A 19,686-nucleotide genomic window follows, 5' to 3' on the forward strand; every position below is an offset into this window, starting at 1 on the left:
GAGGTATGTCTTTTACTTATGTGCTTATGGGCTATGGGGTTTCTTTTTACTCCATAGGGTATCATCTGTTTTAGTGTGTGTTACACAGCACCCTCAGTGCAGTAACACAGGGGTGTCATAGTGACCCCCAAACAATAGACTCCATACCCTGGGACTGACTACTGTCTCCCAGGGCATGTAAAGTCACCATTGACTTTACTAGTCCAAAATTGTGAACAGAACCAGTACAAACCATCATATTGTGGAAGTACTGGAAGGAGTTAATTCGATTGCCCCTGGGTCTGTTTTCAAGGGGACATTGTCCGGTCCCCCCTTGTCGAGTTTCTGGCTGGTGGCAGTGGTTACCACGCGAAATATTCGACCGGAATATTCTCTATGGGATTTTCCCATTGATTTTAAATACCACTTTTTTGGTGCAATGTTGAAGATACCGCTGGTTTATTTATTTCATATGAAATCCCCGGTTGGGTCTTTTTTCCAGAACTCTTTTCTAAAATGGCATGTGTGTCCGTCTCTGTAACTCTGACCAAGGTCGAGCCCTTTGTTCCACTATTTTGGCGGGCTTCTCCACAGAAGCCCTCCAAATGGTGCCACTCTGTCTGGGTTCCACAGGAGGGATGGAGGGGGGAATTGACGCCCTGGACTGCGTTGCCTTAGCAACCGAAGTCACACTCTACTCTGATTGACCCAGTGGTGAGCCGCCCGGCTCACCACTTAGCATGTGAGAGTGACAGCTAGGCTGTTGAATGGGGGTTTTTCAGCATAAAAGCAGGGCCTTTGGGACTGGAACTTCAGAATTTGCCACAGGACCTGAGAATCCAAAGAGGAAAGAAGCTGAGCCATCTGCAACCGACGACACCACCGGTGGAGCCCTGCTGCAACAAACTCACCACTTTCCCAACGACAAGAGACTATCTTCTGCTGGAGAGTCTTCTTCCTTTGAGCTGGTAGGATCAAGCAGTTCACCCTTTCTCGCCTTCCAAAGACGTCTCTTGGTCGAATCGCCCGTGCCAAGCACCCCGGCGGCCGGATAGCCAAGCTTCACCACTTTGACCGCGAATAAAAGAACCGCACCTTTTAATCGGAGAACTCAGCGGCTGGTTTCATGCCTGTGCAGTGCATCGACTCTCCTCCTCGACGAGATCTCTTCCCCTGGTCGGAACCAGGAACTTCAACCACTGCCAGGAACAACTGCCCCCGCTGGAGATTCCTCTCTCTTTAAGGTACTGTGTCCTGCCTGGCCTCCCTTTCTGCAGATTGCTAAAGGTGACCCTTAAATCCTTGGCTTTCTAAACTGGGTTGGCTCCAGACCTTCTAACTATTCTTCTTGAAACACCCCAACCTCTTTTGAACATACTGCAAAGACTTTTAGTGCATCTTAAATTGTGTGATCTTGGGCACATTTTGCCTTGCTCCATTTAAAGTGGGCCTAGCCTATGAACTTTGGCTCTACAGTGTATACTGCCTTTATTCCCTTGCTCTGAACTTCTAAAAGTGTTGGGAACTGTATTATTTTTATGCCCTGCCTTCTCTCTCCCTTTAACTGAACTATTGGAGTGCCATCTAGGTTATGTGCTCACATCTGTTTTAACAAATAGTAGTGCTTTAACCCTGACTTGTCTGATAGTACCAAGGGGGGTGTTTATACTTTACCTGACTGTTTTAACTTGCTTTTGATTGAGAGTGCTAGTGTATTGCCTAAAGTGTGTTTTAAATAAATAACTCTATACTTTTGATACAAAGCTCTGGTCAGTGTTTGTTTGCTCTACTGTGTTTTTGGCCCTATTGTGTATACTCTGCATACTTCCCTACTCTTCTTGAGGGAAGTCTGACTGCTCAGCCACAGCTGCCAGGTAAATCTGGGTGGTGCAGACTGCTACCAATTGGGTTTACTGCTTACTCCTGTAGTCTTAATCTTCTTGTAGTGGTCCCCAAGGGAACTGCACAGGATTCTGCCTAACAGTTAGCAAGAAGATGTTGATTGCGGTTCCTAAGGTTTTTTTGAAGCCTGTTTGAAAGTTGTCGTTACATGGCGCATGAGAAGCCCAGCTTTGGAATTTTTTCAGCAGAAGTGATCCAAAGACTTTTCCTATTGGATCCAGTAAGGCAATTGGGCGGTAGTTTTTAGGGTCTTGTTTGTCTCCTTTCTTATATATGGGAACCACAATTGCAGAAAGCCATGAAGGGGGGGACAGATCGAGAAGCCACACATCTAGAGAACAAAGATCTTATAAATGTTGCCCATTCGTCCGGAAATGTTTTTAGATCAAAGTTGGTGATGCCGTCGGGGCCCGGCACACAAGACTTTTTAAATTTTCTAAGGATGTCTTGTATGTCATCCAGTTTCGTCCATCGATGGTCCTGGTTAGGGCCTTCACTGTCATCCTGGAGTTCTTGAAAAGGGGAACCTTCAAGTGGGTTTGCAGTAGGCAGTTGGAAAAGCAATCTAAAGTGGTCTGCCCAAGTGGCTTCACTAATGCTATTCATGGTTTCCAGACTGGTTTCTGCAGATGCTTTGTTCAGTAACGACCAAAATTCCCTAGAATTGTTCGAGCAGGTTGTTTTCAGGATGGCTTCCGCATCTTGTTGATGGAGCTTCCATCTATACGATCTCACCCACGCTTTATATTTTCTGGTAGCGTTTTGGATAGCAACCTTTCCTTCCACCAATGGAATGGTTCGTAAGATCTTTAATGCTACGGGCTGTAAGGCACAGTCTATTTCCCTGAGGATTTTGCTCCAACCCGATCTTCATCCTGTCATGATTTAAGTGGGATGACTTCCAAGTGGTCAGCAAGATGTTATGATCGCTGGCAACTGTATGGAGAACATCCAAGGAAGTTGTTAAAGCCAGGATGGGCTCGGAAACGAAGATGTAGTCAATAGTTGACGTTGCTTTTCCATTAGTCCATGTCACTAGGCCATTATTTTTTTTGTAGGTCATGTCCAGGTTGTGAAGCTTTCTTGAGTTCATCAAGTCAAGCCACTTTTCACCACGTTGTACACCGGGCGAAATTTTCTTGCAATTTTTCTGGTTCCACAGAGTGTTCAGGTCCCCACATATAAGGATATGGTAAGTATTGTGGGTGGACCGTACTTCGTCGATTGTATTCTCAATTAGTTCCAGGGATTTATTTTGCTCGATTGCTGCAGGGTTCCAGTACGCGTTGAGGATTGCTATGGAAATAGGTTGTTGTTGAACTCCTTCTGCAAGTTGTTGCGACCAGGTTAGCAAGAGTGCTAGTAGAGAGTAGTTGGCAACAAGAATAGCAGATTTGTCCATCCGGCAGGCCGTAAGTAAACCCGAGGAGGGTCGGCCTATTGAAATTAACAAGGGGGGTCCTGGGAGTCCCTCTGCCAGACATTAGTCCTGGTTACGAGAGACTTACCCAGAGTCTTTAGCTCACTATCTTTCACAGAGAAGAAATATCCCAAACATCAGTCTGTCATGCCCTGGGGCAGTCCAGCACCGAAATGCTAGGCAATTCTCCTCTGAACAAGAGTACCAACAGAAACCCCAGACACGTGTTACGGTCTGGTTGGACCTCATCAGTAGGGTGGATCTGTGCCTCTCTAAGAATAGTGAGCAAGGGGTCCACGTCTGGATTCCCCTAGCCTTTCGATGCCAGAGCCAAATTTGTATCCGTCGAGCGAAAGATTTTTTATCAGCCAAGTTTCTTGGAAACACAGTAAGTCAAAAGAGCCCAGGTTGACATCACTGGGCGAAGTTAGATGTAAGTAGCCCCTGGTATTCCAGGAACCTATCCTAATTTCAGTGGGTGCATTCTCGATGGATGCCGGCGAGTCTTCCGAAGGGCTCTTGTTCTTGGGCTGCTATTTTGAGCGCTGCGTTGATGAAGCTTTCGGTAGCCAAGCCCAGAAGCTAGACGAGGTACGGATATTGTAGAGTGGCGCTGACAGGCCACCTTTCTCAGTTTGGATAGTTTTAGTAAGCTTACTGTTGCTTTCTTTTCGCTCTTTGTGAAGATTGAGTCTGGCTTCAGATTCCTCTGCATTTGGATCTGCTGATGCTGCTCTAGATGGTGTTCGAAAATCCTGCGAGATGAGTTGATTCTTAGATGAGAAACTCACTTTTGGGCTATGGGACCTCTTCATTGCAGAAGGTCGTGAGGGGATTCTAGGTTTGCGAGGGGTTGTATTGGGAGCAAATTGAGTTCACAGATGGCAATTGTTTTCGCTGTTTGTTCGTGCTTTGCTTCGTAAAGATTCAGAGCTTTTGGGTTTTTCCTGCTCTACAGACTCATTCTGTAGCGATAAATGGTATCCTAGGCTTAGAAAGTCCCTCTCTCGGTCAATCAGTGTGTGTTTGATTCTTCTTGAGAGAATGTGAAGATGGCAAATCGCTCTTCCATGATAGTGGCTTGGTTCTACTATCCATAAGTCATCTGACTTAATTTGGATTAGCTTTGGGATGAGATGCATCAAGACCAAGGTACCTCCTCTGTTCAGTATGACTTCATCTCGGTTTTCTTTAGTTTGTTCCAGCTTGAGAATCCATTTCCCGGGCTGTTTCTTGAACTTCGTTGGTTTTTGGTAGTTGTTTGTTTTTGATTTGTAGTGCTGAGCTGCATGGGTTTTGTGTTGTCTGGGGCTGACCTCCCGTTTTTGGGTTGCTGATGTCAGTTTGGAAGACTGTGTAGGAGAGGGAGGCGAGCCCGATGTATGGGAGCGGTTTGATAGTTGCTACCCATGCTCTTTTGGCAGTGTTTTAGATTTTTTTGTCCCTTCTTTAGGGTTCTGTTTTGTTGCATGCTCATTAGCACTATTTGGCAGTAGCTCGACTCTGGCTAACGCTGATACTTCAATTTTCTTTCGGCGGTCCTCTAAGGTCATGAAGTGCTGGTGGGATCCTTCATTCACTCGGCTACTGTTTACTACTGAGCCATTGGTATGATGTCCCAGTGGGGGAGATCTGCTTTGATCATCAACAAGCTGAGCCGGTGAACGTGTGGGAGAGACCACATCCGAGTGTTCTGGAAGGTTCATCAGGTCTGTATTTGACAAGATATCCTCTGTTGTTGTTGGCGAGTTCTTTGCTTTTTGATTCGTGGGCGTGTCGTGGAAATTTAGAGTCACAATCTTTTTGGGACACTTCAGTGCAAGAGATGTGTTCTGACAGGGTTGTAGGAACAGACTTATAAACAGAGATGATTGTTTTTTTGAAAAGTACTTTCGGGTCGATGATTTCCAATTCCCCAAAGGACGGATGTGTTTAGGCTTTGCAGGTTCAAAAATGGAGTAAGTCACGATTATACAGATAACATCAGGTCTTGTAAACTTAAACCTGACTCCTGAAGACTTTGTTTTTGGCCAAAATATTTGCCCACCTCGAACTCTCTACCCTCTCTATCGAGCACCTCTTCATCTGTACATCTGTATCACTTAAAGACCAGACAAATCTTAGAGTCTGGCGCCCATTCGGGCCACAACGAAGGCAACTAAAAGTGGCTACATCGAACATTACCTTGCGCTCGCCACCATCTAGAAATGAATCGCAGGATTTAGCAGGGCCAACACGGCCGTCATTCTCCCAGTCAGGTCCGCAAGGGAGGCCTGGAAGTCCCCCCTGAGGGTCTTGATCTCCGCCAGGATGTGCCCTGTATCTTCTTTCGTAGAGAATCTGGACATATCTATCCCTGTCGCCATTAGTGCCGCTGAGGAGTTCCCCTGTCTTTCTCCTTGCTGTCTTGAGTGGCAGGCCTTTCGTTCTCTTGTTTCAGCTGCTCTGGCCATAGCAGTCTTTTGTCGCACTGTGGTTTTCTTGGGGTGTTAGGGAGAATTATCTTATAAGGCTAATTCCCCAAGCCTAGTGAGTCCCCCAGCAGCTTTGCTGGATTTTTGGGGTTTGTTTTTTTTTCTCCTGCTAAGAGTCAGACTCTCTTATTTTATAAGATAAGCTACAGAGCGATTTATTAGTGAACGTAAATGTCATTTTCTGAATAACCGCAAGGTGCATGGCCTAGGGCAAATGAGACAGGGAAGGTATTCGTCATTGTCACAGGCTGCCCCAGCATACCAACACCGCACGGATGACCTCAAGCCGGCCTGTCAGGCCCAACCCAACCCACGAGGCTGACCAGTGACGTCGTCTTGCCAAGACCAACCACGCTGCAGCAACACCTATAGTTAGTCGACGACACCCAATCCCAATTAACTTGTGCCCCCTATAGTGTTTAGGTGTTGATGACGTTTTTTGTATTAGAAATACGCCTGTCTTTGCTATTGTCAGACAGAGCGCTCTCGGAGGTTGCAGAGTTCTTTGCATGCCTTATTCTTGGATAAACTCCCATTTACGCTCACCCGCACTCTGTCTTGGTCTTATTCCCACTACGGGAGAGTCCTTTATTGTCTCTCATTGCGGGGAGGATCGTGCTGAATTGGGGGCGCTTCCTTTCAGTGGCCTTTAGGCATGATTTGAGGTATGTCTTTGACTTGTTTTGTGCTTATGGGCTATGGGGTTTCTTTTTACTCCATAGGGTATCATCTGTTTTTGTGTATGTGTGGTACACAGCACCCTCAGCGCAGTAACACAGCGGTGTCATAGTGACCCCCAAACATAGACTCCATACCCTGGGACTGACTACTGTCTCCCAGGGCATGTAAAGTCACCATTGGCTTTACTAGTCCAAAATTGTGAACAGAACCAGTACAAACCATCATATTGTGGAAGTACTGGTAAGGGGTAATTCGATTACCCCTGGGTCTGTTTTCGAGGGGGCACTATCCCGTCCCCCCTCGTTGAGATTCTGGCTGGTGGCAGTGGTTACCACGCGAAATATTCGACCGGAATATTCTCTATGGGATTTTCCCATTGATTTTAAACTGACCACTTTTTGGTGCAATGTTAAAGATACTGCCGGTTTATTTAATTAATATTAAATCACCGGTTGGGTCTTTTTGCCAGAACTCGATTCTAAAATGGCATTTGTGTCCGTCTCTAACTCTGACCAAGGTCGAGCCCTTTGTTGCACTATTTTGGCGGGCTTCTCCACAGAAGCCCTCCAAATGGTGCCACTCTGTCTGGGTTCCACAGGAGGGGTGGAGAGGGGAATTGGCACCCTGGACTGCGTTGCCTCGGCAACCCAAGTCGCACTCTACTCTGATTGGCCCAGTGGTGAGCCGCCCGGCTCACCACTTAGCATGTGCGATTGACAGCTAAGGTTAAACATGGGGTCAAGCTTATATTCTGACTCCGTTCCAGTACTTCCTCCTGAAGGCTGTTCTGATTTTGGCACTGACCGCGGGTGACCCATCTCGGAGCTCTATTCCTTGACGTTGTCCACTGTCTCATTACTTGTCGAGAGAATGCCCTTCTTTGGCACCTGGTTCACTTGGTGTGCCCTAGGACACTGGAGGCCATTTCCCGGGCGTAGCCCTGTGTTCCTCTCACTTCTCCCCTCGTTAGAGTATGGTGTGTACAGGCGCAGCGAGGTCCTCTGGGCCCTTCCACGCTTCTCCTTCCAGGTGTCCCCTGAACACTGTTGGTGCTTCTACTTCTTGGGGAGCGGGGGCACGAGTTTCTGGTGTGCCTTATCGCTCCCAGCGCCCAGCAGTCAGATCTGACCCAGTTGCCCCTGGAAGCGGCTGATCCTGTCTCCCGTACACTGTCCCAATGTCCGCCGATATGGCCTGTACTTGTGGGGTGCGGCCCGGGGGGGGGGGTAATACACTCTCCCCGCTGGGCTGCACAAGGATACCCTCGTGCGCAGCGGTTTCCTGGGTTCGCACAATCTTCTGCCGTTTGTGTCCCTGCAGGGTAGACTGTCACTGCAGTACTTTGTCACTCCTTCCACCGCCTGTGTGCCCCCTCAGCCCCCCCCCCCCCCTCGGGCGGAGCACCGTATTGCACATGGACTCTCCTCTGGGTCTGCTTGGCCTTGTGGTGCTTCCTGCCCTCCACTTGTCGCCGCACTTAGGTGTATGGTTGTATCCAGAATGTGACTCTTAGTGATGTCCTACCGCACTGAAGGGGGTGGCTCGCGAGGGTTATCAATTCTTATCCTGCCTCTGCCCTTGTGTGTTGGGGAGCTCTCCGTTTGCCATGTGGCGTGTATCTTCCCGGCATGTCTCCCCCAGAGGCCCACGCCAGTGTCTTCTACTAATACATGCAATGTTTGGGGCTCCTGGAGGGTGTAGACGTACCTTGCGTTGCGGGTTCTTGATTCTGCTCTCGTGTCTGGTCCCGTTCTCCGCTCCCCACCTCTCTCTCTGCCAACCGCACTACTTCCTCCAGCGCGGTCCGCGACCGGCGGCCACCGGCACCAATTAAGCCGTCTCCTCTGTGGCTCGCTCACCTCTCGCTCCTACGGGCTGCGAAGGGGGGACACCAGCCAGGTCGGGTGGGGGGGGACGCTCACAGTCTGCGTCCTCCCGCTCCGGGAGTGCAAACCCCGCTCACAGCAAGTTTTTCAGCGCTGTCCCCAATGCACCACCTGTGCCGTCGAACTGCGGGGTGCCTGCAAGCAGGGGATTTCTCTCCAGTTCAGATAGACGGCTTGGGGGTCCTCTCAGCTTCCTTTGCAGCGCGCTTGTCTTGGTTTGGCCTGGCACCGGGTGCGTTGGCTGGACCCGATGCACTCCACGCTGTCTCCCCATTATTGCTCTTCTTCAGCGCCCTGTGCTCCGTTTTCCCCCATGCAGATGCCTGGGAGTTTCTCCTTCCCACCGATGTGTGTGGATGCCGACAACTTGGTTTCAGATGCTCAGTATCCTCTCCTTATTGCTGAAGGGGACGGTAACTCTGTGCCTAGGCGGCCATCTTCTCCCGTGCCCCCTAGTGGTGTGTTTTGGTCTTTATTAAATGGTCAAGATTTGTTAGCCTTTACTGCCCAGTTAAATGCAGTGGATGAACCAACCTGGGTGATCTTTTTCTTTAACCTTTACAACTTTGGGAAGGCAAAGTCCTTCACTGTTGTTGATGGATCTAACAATGAGATGAGTCAAGAATGGCAGATTAAGATCTACGCCAAGTTGGTGTATGACGTAATAGTCCGCTGTTAATCATCTCAAGCTGCAGAGCCTAATGCATTGACAAATGATATTCTTAAAAAAGACCCCAAAAACTGGGCAAACGCCCTGACTATTTTAGTCGAAAGTGTTGTTTCAATGAAAAGTTTCCTAAAACGTGGAATATTGCATATACTGTCCCAATTTTTAAGAAAGGTATAAGGTCTGAACCAATGAATTACAGACGCATCTCGTTGTTTGATGTTGATAGCAAGAGCTTTTCAGCCATCTTACTCCAGCACCTGGAAATATGGGGCTCTGAATCACATAGCCTGTCAGAAATTTGGATAACCTATCGTAAGGCCCATTCTATGACCCTAAATGATCTTGTGTTGACATCTATGCAAGAAACAACTTGGCCTACCTGTGTGTGTGTGTGTGTGTGTGTGTGTGTGTGTGTGTGTGTGTGTGTGTGTGTGATATATATATATAAATATTTTTCTGAGGCTTGTGGAATCTGCTTAGATCACATGCCGTGCATAGGCCGACATCTAGTGGAAGCTGCGGAGTATTAGTTTGTTTTTCGAAACTCGAAAATGGGCGTCGACACAGGGCGTGCCAGTAATGCTATCCCTAGTGTGACGTCCACTGTACCCAAGATCCCTCAGGCGTCTAGGATCCTCAGATTGATTTTTTACACCATACTGGTCGGAAGCATTTTGCGGAGTCCCCTGACCTTAGCCATACTTTTGCTAAAAAATTGAAAAAAATAAATAATCTATTGACATCCTTCCCCACCCCAACGTCGAACTTCGACACGCGACGCCGGCTGGAGAAGAAATCGACCGTCGGCTGCTGCACGACGGACTTGGGCCTCGGAAGGCCGCTGGCCTCGGCCCGGGCCTGGTAGGCCGCAGGCCTCGGCCCTGCAAGTAGGGAGAGTGGGGGGTGGTACATACTCTACACTCTTGGTATATAGGTACACCTTATACATTTCCTACACTTAACAGCCCGCTGCCTCAAGGTGCGTATGGTGCCCCAAGTGCAATCGCAAATACCCTTGGGTCGACAGGCAAGCCACGTGCAATCTCTGCTTGCTGAGGGACCACCCCGAAGCGAACTGCAGAGCGTGTAGTAGGTTTAAACCTAAGACACTTAAGGACCGTTCGACGAAGCGTTGGGCCCACCACGCCAGGCAGGCGGCCATGGCAGCGGAGGGCGCCGTACTTTCGGATGGCGAGGGCATTACGGCATCGGAAGACAGCCGAGCGCAGGTCCCCGACCTCGGAAGGTCGTCCGGCAGGGCGGCTATGGGGAAGACCCCCGGCGACACAAGCGCTTCACATACTAAAAACACTAAACACACTAAGTCCAACCGAGACTCGACGACGTCGAGTTCTCGGAAAGAGGCACAGACAGAACGGTCCGATTCGGTGTCCTCTGGGCGCTTTCGATCTAGATCGCCGCATGACTCCAGGCAATCATCCACTCTTGCCAAGAGTGCCTCGCTCCCTAGGCTAACAGAAGTTCGATCGTCGGAAGACGAAGACGACTTCCACCCCCAGGCCGCGTTCCAGGAGTCGGAGCCCGCAATTAAAGCCAGCGAGGCCCCACGCTTGAAGGACAGGGACACCTCTCCCGATCCTCGATGCCAGGCGTCGGAAAACTCCAGAGGCACTAAGGGACAGGGAAAACACTTTTCTACGCACGGGGAGGGGGGAAAACAGCAGAAGAAACTACCTGTACTTTCTTCCACACCTGTGAAACACTCCACCCCCCTAAACAGACAGACAAGCCCAGGTCTGCTGATAGGTCTGCTGATAGGTCCACAACCAGCAAAGCTTCTCAAGAAAAATCCCATAGACTTGCTGAGAGAGTTATTCCCAGTTCCAAAAAATGGTCCAGTGAAGACATAGATAGGGTCATGTCAAGAATGTCTTCTTTGGCTGATTTTTATGTTAAACATCCAGAACATTTCCTCTCGTATGATCCACAAGGGGCCACACCCTCCGGCTCTCCTGATCCTATCCCCCCGAGTAAGAAGGGCTGAGACAGTGCCTGACGAGATTCTCTCAGGCCATAGCCAGTTTGAGGACCTGAGGCAGTCCCTACATGATGCTAGTGGGCTGGGCATCTCTCTGGAGGTGGAGTTTTGTAGGCCTGAGCCTGGCACTAATGCCTATTCTTTGTACCAGCGACTTATGTCAAGGGTCTGTGAGTACTTTGGATGGTCTGCTGCCCCAGGGGAGTTTGTTCAGGATGACCTTACGGATATCCGACATTGGTCCACCAACTGACCCGGTACTGCCATTCCATATGGCCCTGCAAAGAAGGGCGGCAGCGGCTTGGACTGCTCCGGAGAGTCACCCGGCAGGGAGCAAGTCTTTGCCGCGAAAAATTCCGCCCAGCCAGTAGTGACCCCTGCTACTTGTCCAAGCACCCTACTCCGGAGAGTTTGGTGGTGCAGGCGGCTACGGCCCCGGCAAAGCAGGCGTCGTACCCCACCATCCCTCCTGATAGGGACGACAAGCGTTTTGAAGGCTGGCCGAAGAAAGTGTTTTCTGCAGGGGGTATGGCGCTTCAGGCGGCCAACTCCATTTGTACCTTGTCTCGTTTCACGCAACTTTGTGGAACTGTTTCCTTGGCGGCTGAACATATTCCCGAAGGGGATGAACGGGATGGTTTCCTTGCCATGGTTCAGGATGGCAAGGATGCTATGTGTGAGGCCGTTCAGTCGGGTTTGGACATGGCAGATTGCATCAGCCGGTCCATGGCGACAAGCACCGTGGTTGCGGAAGTCGGGGTTTGCTCCTGATGTGCGGGCCCGGCTCCTCATCATTCCCTTTGACGGGGAACATCTTTTTGGCAGCAAGGCTGACTAGAGCCTTGAGAGGTTGCAGACCTCCAAAGCTGCAGCAAAGTCGTTGGGCGCTGCAGTTGGACAACCTCCACCTTTTTGTCCTAGGGGACAACAATGGGGGGGAGGTTCCTTTCGTTATTACTCCTCCTTTGGTAAAGCGAGAGGAGCTGCCAGTGAAAGGGGCCACCGTAGGAGTGCCAGAGGTGGAAAACAAGGTACTCGAGGTGCCAAGGCCGCTCGGGCTGTTGCCTCTTTGCCCTCAGGCACTGCCGCAGCCGCTTCAGCTCAGTCATGAGGCCATGTCCCATGGTTCGCCGGCTGGGGGAAGGCTGGGGCAGCATTTTGCAGAGTGACGCGCCATTACTTCAGATGTGTGGGTTCTGGAGATCATAACCCACGGCTACTGTCTTCCTTTCTGGCAGAGGCCTCAAGACAATCCACCGGGGAATCTCTCTTTGAAGAGTGCGGATCCGCTCCTTGCACAGGAAATTCAATCCCTGCTGGAGAAAGGCGCCATAGAACTGGTGCCTGTAGCGGAGAGGAACAAGGGATGGTATTCCCCTTATTTTTTGATTTCCAAGAAAGAAGGGGGATTGAGACCCATCATGAACTTGCGCGGTTTGAACAAACTCCTCAGGAAGGACACGTTCAAGATGGTTACTCTTTCTCAAGTCCTCCAGGCCCTTCAACTTCAGGACTGGTTGGTGTCTTTCGACCTCAAGGACGCTTATTTTCATGTGCCTATCCATCCAAAGCACAAGAAGTACCTGAGGTTTGCGGTTGGCGACTCGCACTTTCAGTTTCGGGTCCTGCCATTCGCTTGACCTCCGCCCCGAGGGTCTTCACCAAGCTCATGGTAGTGGTGGTAGCGCACCTCAGGAAAGGGGGGATTCACGTCTACCCCTACCTGGACGATTGGTTGATCAGGGCGCGCTCTCCCGAGCAAGTCCTGGATCATCTGTCAGTCACCTGCCACTCTCTCCACAAGCTGGGCTTCTCCCTCAACTTAAAGAAGTCCCATTTGACACCAACTCAGAGGCTCCAGTACATCGGAGCAGTGCTCGACACGTCCCTGGGGCAGTGTTTTCCTCCCCCGGTGAGGGCTCATCACATTCAGCAGATGGTGCACAAGTTTCAACTTGCCCAGACTCTCCCAGCGTTCGAGTTCTTGAGACTGCTCGGCCTCATGGCATCCTGCATTCTTCTGGTGCCAGAGGCCAGGTTGCGGATGGGATCTTTGCAATAGGCTCTCAAGCTCCAGTGGTTTCAGTCCTCCGGCAGGATGTCGAACCCTGTTCCGGTGCCGTCTTCGGTCGCCCAGGACCTTCTGTGGTGGGCCGATGAAGGCAATCTGATGAGGGGGGGGGGCTCCATTTTGGCTGCCCTTGCCGGGGGTGACGATCATGACGGACGCATCCCTTATGGGATGGGGAGCCCATGCCAACGAGTTGACAGTCAGCGGTCGTTGGTCTCCGCTGGAGTCCAGACTCCATATCAATCTGTTGGAGCTGAGGGCCGTCAGGCTAGCCCTGAAGGCTTTTCTGCCGACTGTGCAAGGAAAGAATGTCCTGATCCTGATGGACAACACGGTGGCCATGCACTACCTCAACAAAAAGGGTGGGGCAGGGTCACTTCCTCTGTGCAGGGAGGCGATGCTGCTCTGGTTCTGGGCAATCCAGCAGGAAGTTTCGATCCCGGCAGTTCATCTGGCAGGAGACGAAAACGAGACGACGGATGCTCTGAGCAGGCAGAGTGCAACCCCTCACGAGTGGGCGTTGGCTCAGGAGATTCTCCTGGAGATCTTTGCCCTTTGGGGGACCCCTCAAGTGGATCTCTTCGCCTCCAGTGTCAACCGGAAGTGCGAGAGGTTCTGCTCGCGGGAATTTCCTCCAAACGGAGCCTTAGGAGACGCGTTCATGGTGAAGTGGTCATTCCCACTGCTGTACGCGTTTCCTCAAGTCCCCGTCATCACGCAAGTTCTGCGGAGGTTACGGAGGTTTGGTTCCCGGATGATCCTCATTGCTCCGGCATGGGCCCGGAGGACGTGGTACCTGGACCTTATCGACTTGTCCATCTGTCCTCCACGTCGTCTTCCCTACCGTGACGATCTGCTCTCACGGGAGGGGGAGGGTCAGGTTCTCCAACCAGAGGTCAGGTCCCTCAACCTTCACGCTTGGTTTCTGAAAGGTTGAGGTATAAGGATTGGGACCTCCCTGAAGACGTGATGGAGGTGTTGCTTTCGGCCAGAAGGCCCACAACAAAGTCCCTGTACCGTTGCCGTTGGAGTAAGTTCTGCGACTGGTGCAGGGTTAAGAATGTGGATCCTTTTGCATGTGAAATTCCCATGGTTCTGTCTTTTTTGCTTTCTTTGGCCCACATGGGCCTTCAAGTGGGTACCATTAAAAGGTTACCTGGTGGCGCTGTCCATATTTAAGCGCTCGTCTGAAGAATGTTCCTATTTTAAAATTCCTTTAATTTCTCAGTTCCTGAAAGGGCTCACTAATGTGTTCCCTCTGTCACCTTTCCAGGTGCCTGGTTGGGATTTGAACCTTGTTCTCAAGTTTCTGATGGGTGCTCCTTGTGAGCCTTTGCATTCATGCCCTTTGAGACTGTTAACTCTGAAAACTGTATTTTTAGTTTGTCACTTCCGCTTGCAGAGTAAGTGAGTTACAAGCACTTTCAGTTAAACCACCCTTCACTGTGTTTCATAAGAACAGGGTTGTCCTTAGAGTTCGTCCTCCTTTTCTTCCGAAGGTGGTGTCGAAATTTCATTTAGGCCAGAAGGTTGTTCTTCCGTCATTTTATCCTCCTCCACATCCTGGTAAGGAAGAGGAGAGGCTCCATAGGCTTGATCCTAGGAGAGCGTTAAGCTTTTATATTTCACGCATGTCCAGGGTCAGAGTGGACGATCAGCTCTTTATTGGTTACGCTGGAAAGCGTTTGGGACAGGCTGTGACGAAACAGACTGTCTCGCTGGATTATTTTGGCTATCTGAGTGTTATCGCTTGGCGGGTAAGGACCCCCAGGTCGGCTTGCTGGCCCATTCTACCAGGGGTATGGCTGCCTCTACTGCCCTGCAGAGGGGTGTTCCTATTCGCAACATCTGTGATACAGCCACCTTGGCTTCGGTACATACATTTGTACGTCACTATTCCCTCGATTCCATCCGGGGGCAGGATCTGGCCTTTGGCAAGGCGGTCCTTTACTCCGCAATTTGATTGGGCATGCTAAATTTCTGTTTTCTAAATTCTTTTCCCACCTCCTTGCATTGGTACAGCTTTGGGAGTCTGTCATAGATGTGGAATACGTCGGAGGACCCAATCCCCTCGAAGAACAAGTTACTCTCTTACCTGGTAACATTCTTTCGATGGGATGGTCTGACGATGTATTCCATATCGCTACCTCCCTACTTTCCCCGCTACAGAATTTCTTATGCGATTGCAGCTTGCGTTTCTGCAAGGATTTGTGTCAAACTGGCAGAAGACTGGTGGCACACGTTCTGGGGAAAAAAACTACAACTGAGGCTACGGGCCTCGTGCGTCCTACTTATCACATCGGGTGACGTTGGCCGTCGGAGGAGGTCCTCGAGGACGGTGCATCAACGTCATCGACGCAGGACGCAGATGCCGAAAATTTTCCGAAGCAGCACAGCTGTGGTGATTACTGTCATAGATATGTCATAGATATGAAATACGTCATCGGACCATCACATCGAAAGAACGTTACCCGGTAAGAGAGTAACTTGTTCTTCTATAGCCTTTTGGCTGTTGGCAATGCCGGTTACAGGTTTCTCCCCTTTGGTGTTACTTATAAGGAGAGTTGGGCATTGGCTGCCTTTGTATCACTCTTCTGCGGCCTCTTGGCTTCTGGCAATGCAGGTGATAAATGCCCCCAAATTGGTGTCCCATGTAAGGATGATTGCGCCCTGGCTGCCTTATTTCAGTTGTTCGGTATTCAAAATTATTCCATTTAAATGTCTCATTCGGAGTGCCCCGGTGTCACCTGGAGTCTTAAGACAACTCACTGGTCATCCCTTGCTTCTCCTCACTCGTGGGTACTGCAGTGGTTCTCCTCGGGTCTGTCTGCACTGCTGCCAGTTCCGATATGACTGTCGCGGTAAGCACAGTCCTTCGGTGAAGCTCCAACATCTCCATGAGGTGTCTGATACTGCTTCCTTACCAGAGCGGATCACGGCGTGTTGGGAGCTAGTCTACCACACGGCGTAGCTTTCCCCAATGCCGCTTTCACTGGCACTCCCTCTGCAGCGCCACACATTTTCTCCTACGTCGGCCTCAGCTGGTGCTTCTTCTGCTTCCACAGCGTATTCCACCTTCAGTCCTGCTGCCGTCTCTGCTACTTCATCAGCACCTCCTGACCTGACTCTCATTTATGAATTTAAATGTCCCACCCAGGTGCTTCACACTACAACAACTAGACTGCTCATTATGTTTCATGGTACCTTTAATTTTCATCAACTCTGAGTCATTCTTACTCATCTCAGTACCCCAGGCATTATGGGTTCTGAAGTCCATAATGTATTTGGTCAGCTTTAACTAATTTGTGAACAAAGTTGTCAAGGTTATGGGAGGTTGTGAAAAGAGGTTGCGATTTACCCTTGTTTTAGGACCTCTACATAAGACAGAATCAGAACAATTTGAGGCTGTCCCATTTACTTCCTGAACCTCGAATGTGCCAACTTTATGCTGTTTAGCAGACTTTTCACAATCTGTGCTTTGGGTAGTTCTAGGCGAAGCAATTGTAAATTAAGAGCATGCCATGAGGTATATGGGTTTTATGGGAATCTCATCCTCAAAATAGGATAAAGACCTGCGTCTCTCCTAGATGAGTTACCACTTCCCCATGACATCAGTCTTTTTTCCATGTGATCCGCCCTCATGTTACCACCTCCAGGGTTAGGATCAGGTAGCATGGGAGGAGATTTTAGGCTGGGTTTCAGTGGGCGTTTAGACTCCATAAAATTCATCACAAAACGTTCCCCTAAAGACCCTGTCCTCCCGTTCCAGGTTCTTTTTCTAAACCTGACCCATCAGCCTCCCCCATACCAAAGGGAAACTTTGAAAGTACAAGTGGGAGAGAGAGAAGTGGTGTCAGGGTGTGCAGATCATTAGAATTGGTGGGCAGGGGCTTGCTTCCAGCTTAGTTTTTGGCTAAGAGGAGTAGCTCTGCAGACATTTCTTCAGAACATCGTTGGAGCCCAGATTCCGTTGAAGAGCAGCCTGCTGAAAATCCGAAGATGACTCATGAAGTGGGCCAGCATCCCTTCCAGTAGCCAGCCCACTGACGCCCTGCTCCTCTGCCTGATACCTGAAGACCCTGAGTGGGGCTTAAGACTTTGGAAGAGTTGATTACAAGTACTGCACCAACTATTCTAAACGCCTTTTCTAGGATCCTGCCTTTCTGATCCTTCAGAAGTGTTCCTGGACTGCACAGTGGACTGACCATCTCTCTCATCAGCTACTTGCCAGAAGCGTCGCCATTGCATGTTAAAAGTTTGAACTTCGGTCGTCACCAGCATGTGGCAGAAGTCGCCTTCTCTTTGAATTTCAGCGTCCCAGGATCAAGGGATCCCGACCTGGAGCAGCTTCTGTGACCACGACTGGAAGAGGGATGTCCGTCGTTGCCTGTGTGCGCGCGCGCGGCCGTCGCTGGAACTCACCTTCCTCCAATGTGAAGTTGGAGCTTGCATTTCTTCGACAGAAGTTGCATCTTGCTAAAGGATCAGTCTGGAGGCATCCTTGAAACCGCAACTCCTGTGCACCTCTCACCGCAACCAACGGTGGAAGATCGGCCCCCCCCCCCCCCCCACCCCCCAGACGATCCATGAATTTATCTGGGGAAACAGTGTGAGGGGGGGGTAAGTAAACGCAGTGTATCTGTCGGACTCCCTCCCCAAACCCCTCCTGCAGGGGAAAGCCTCTTGCCTCTGCAGTTGAGGATTAGTGGTGTCCGTGATGGTGACTAGTGCTGGGAGGTAGTCCAGACAGGACCTGCTCAGTCCACATGGTGGTACTAGGACACTTCAGCCGGCTTCCAAGGGCAAGATTTCTCGAGCAGGGTTTGAGGCTTGTTGTTCCTACCTGTCCAGGGGTTGAAGTGCCGATAGAGGCCTTCAGCAGATCAAAGGAGCAGGGCTTCACTGGGATTTGGCTCTTGGCAATGCTGGTTGGCTGCTGTGACGATCAATGGGTCTTCAGCAGGATGCTGCTTTTCAAAAAGATCTGGTCACCAACGAAGATCTGAAAAATGGCTGGAATTCTTCTCTGAACCTAAATTCGAGCTGGAGTATGAGTCGACCAATAGCAAGGATCTACACCATCAAAATTGGAAGGGTCTGTACAACCATGGACAGCCTTTGGTCACCACATCTGTCCAGCAACAGGCACATTTTGGCTAGGTTGTGGACTGTGACCCGACAGTCCCAGGCCTCACATCCTGCCGCAAACCCATAGCGCTGCTCTACCCGGGAAAGCCAATGATTTACCCCGGGAAAGGTCTTGCTATATGAGGCATATTCAGACCTGAGAGGGCAGGAAGAAGGCCAAAAGTTGTGATGGGCAGAAGACCAGATGAAGTCACGTGGCAAGGCAAGTTTAGAGTATCTGGTTCTCTAAAAGGCATTATGCAGTAAAAAAATACTCTTCAACCAGCCTGTCCTGGATACATCATGCAAGTAACATAATGTTACTTACACCAAAAGAAAACTGATAACCCTTACCGAATGCACTGTATGTTGATATGTGAAGTGTAAAACAAAGAATTATGGAATTTGGGGGAGGGGGCAATGTTCCCCTGCACTGATGGCCATAGGGACTGAAAATTGCCACCAAAATGAATGGGCTAAGCAAGGCAAGAAAAGTAAATGATTTACTTCAGGACATCTGAATTTTAAGGACTGACCATAAATCTACAATTGCTACTCATACAGTGCTGTTTTGGGGGCCAGCCAATCGCTGCTCGTCCCCACATAAACTTGTGCAGGCCTGTTCTTGAGCAAATGGACTGAAGCTCACCAAGATACTTATGTTGGTGTGCCTAGGGTGAGGATGTGGATTCTCGGAGTAAACAGGGTGACAAAAATGTTTTTCTTCTAAGTGTACTGTTTCTCTAGAACTTTGTTTGAGATTAGTTAGGCACTTAGGCTTGTAATTAGCCGAGCTCATGATTTCTTTCCTGATACCACTACTGTGCTCAGTTGTTTTACTCCACTTGTATATATACCCTGCAACAAGTTCATTTCTCATCAGGACAAGGTTGGTTTCTTGTTCTGTTAATGGCAGTTATAAAGTGTCAACATTTACAATAATTGGTTATCCTGGTTCTGTTGAGGTACTGCCAGAAAGGAGTCATTTGAGCTCAGTTCCGCTGTAGGTATTAGCATTTAGTTTCATTCATTTTTCCTAAAAGTTAAGAGCTCCTTTAAGAGCACACCCTGTGCGATTTCACAAAGACAGCATGTACCGGAAACATCTGCTACTCGGGGGAAGTATAACCTAGAGCAGATAAGACTGTTTGGACAGAAGATGCTTGATTTCAGGAGAATTACAAAGACTAGTCCACAGGTGGTACAATGTGGAGATGAGAAGAAGCAATCCTTTACTAAGGCCTGTTTTAACAAGTTGTGTTGCCTCCCTGTGTACTTGCATGTAGTAATAGCAAGTTATCGAGATCAAAACCAGATGAGAAGGCCAATAGAAAGGTAGCGCATCCAGAGAGAGGTTGCCCATGAGCAGGAAGATGTCCGACATCCAACGTGCACAAATCTCTTGCCATCACTTATGGATGTTCAATCCATATCTGCTGCTGGAATATCTCCCAAACATGTGTTCCCGTGAGATGGT

At 49.7% G+C, this 19,686-nt stretch overlaps 1 protein-coding gene across 5 annotated transcripts in view; it reads left to right on the forward strand.

The window, feature by feature from the left end:
* The window catches only part of LOC138468321 (exportin-5-like), a 2,334,215-nt gene that overhangs the window by 1,323,256 nt on the left and 991,273 nt on the right, over positions 1-19,686 (forward strand). The gene's annotated exons all lie outside the window — the stretch shown is intronic.

Source organism: Ambystoma mexicanum, chromosome 4q (genome assembly GCF_040938575.1).
Source record: "Ambystoma mexicanum isolate Mex_15411 chromosome 4q, UKY_AmexF1_1, whole genome shotgun sequence".
Taxonomy (NCBI): domain Eukaryota; kingdom Metazoa; phylum Chordata; class Amphibia; order Caudata; family Ambystomatidae; genus Ambystoma; species Ambystoma mexicanum.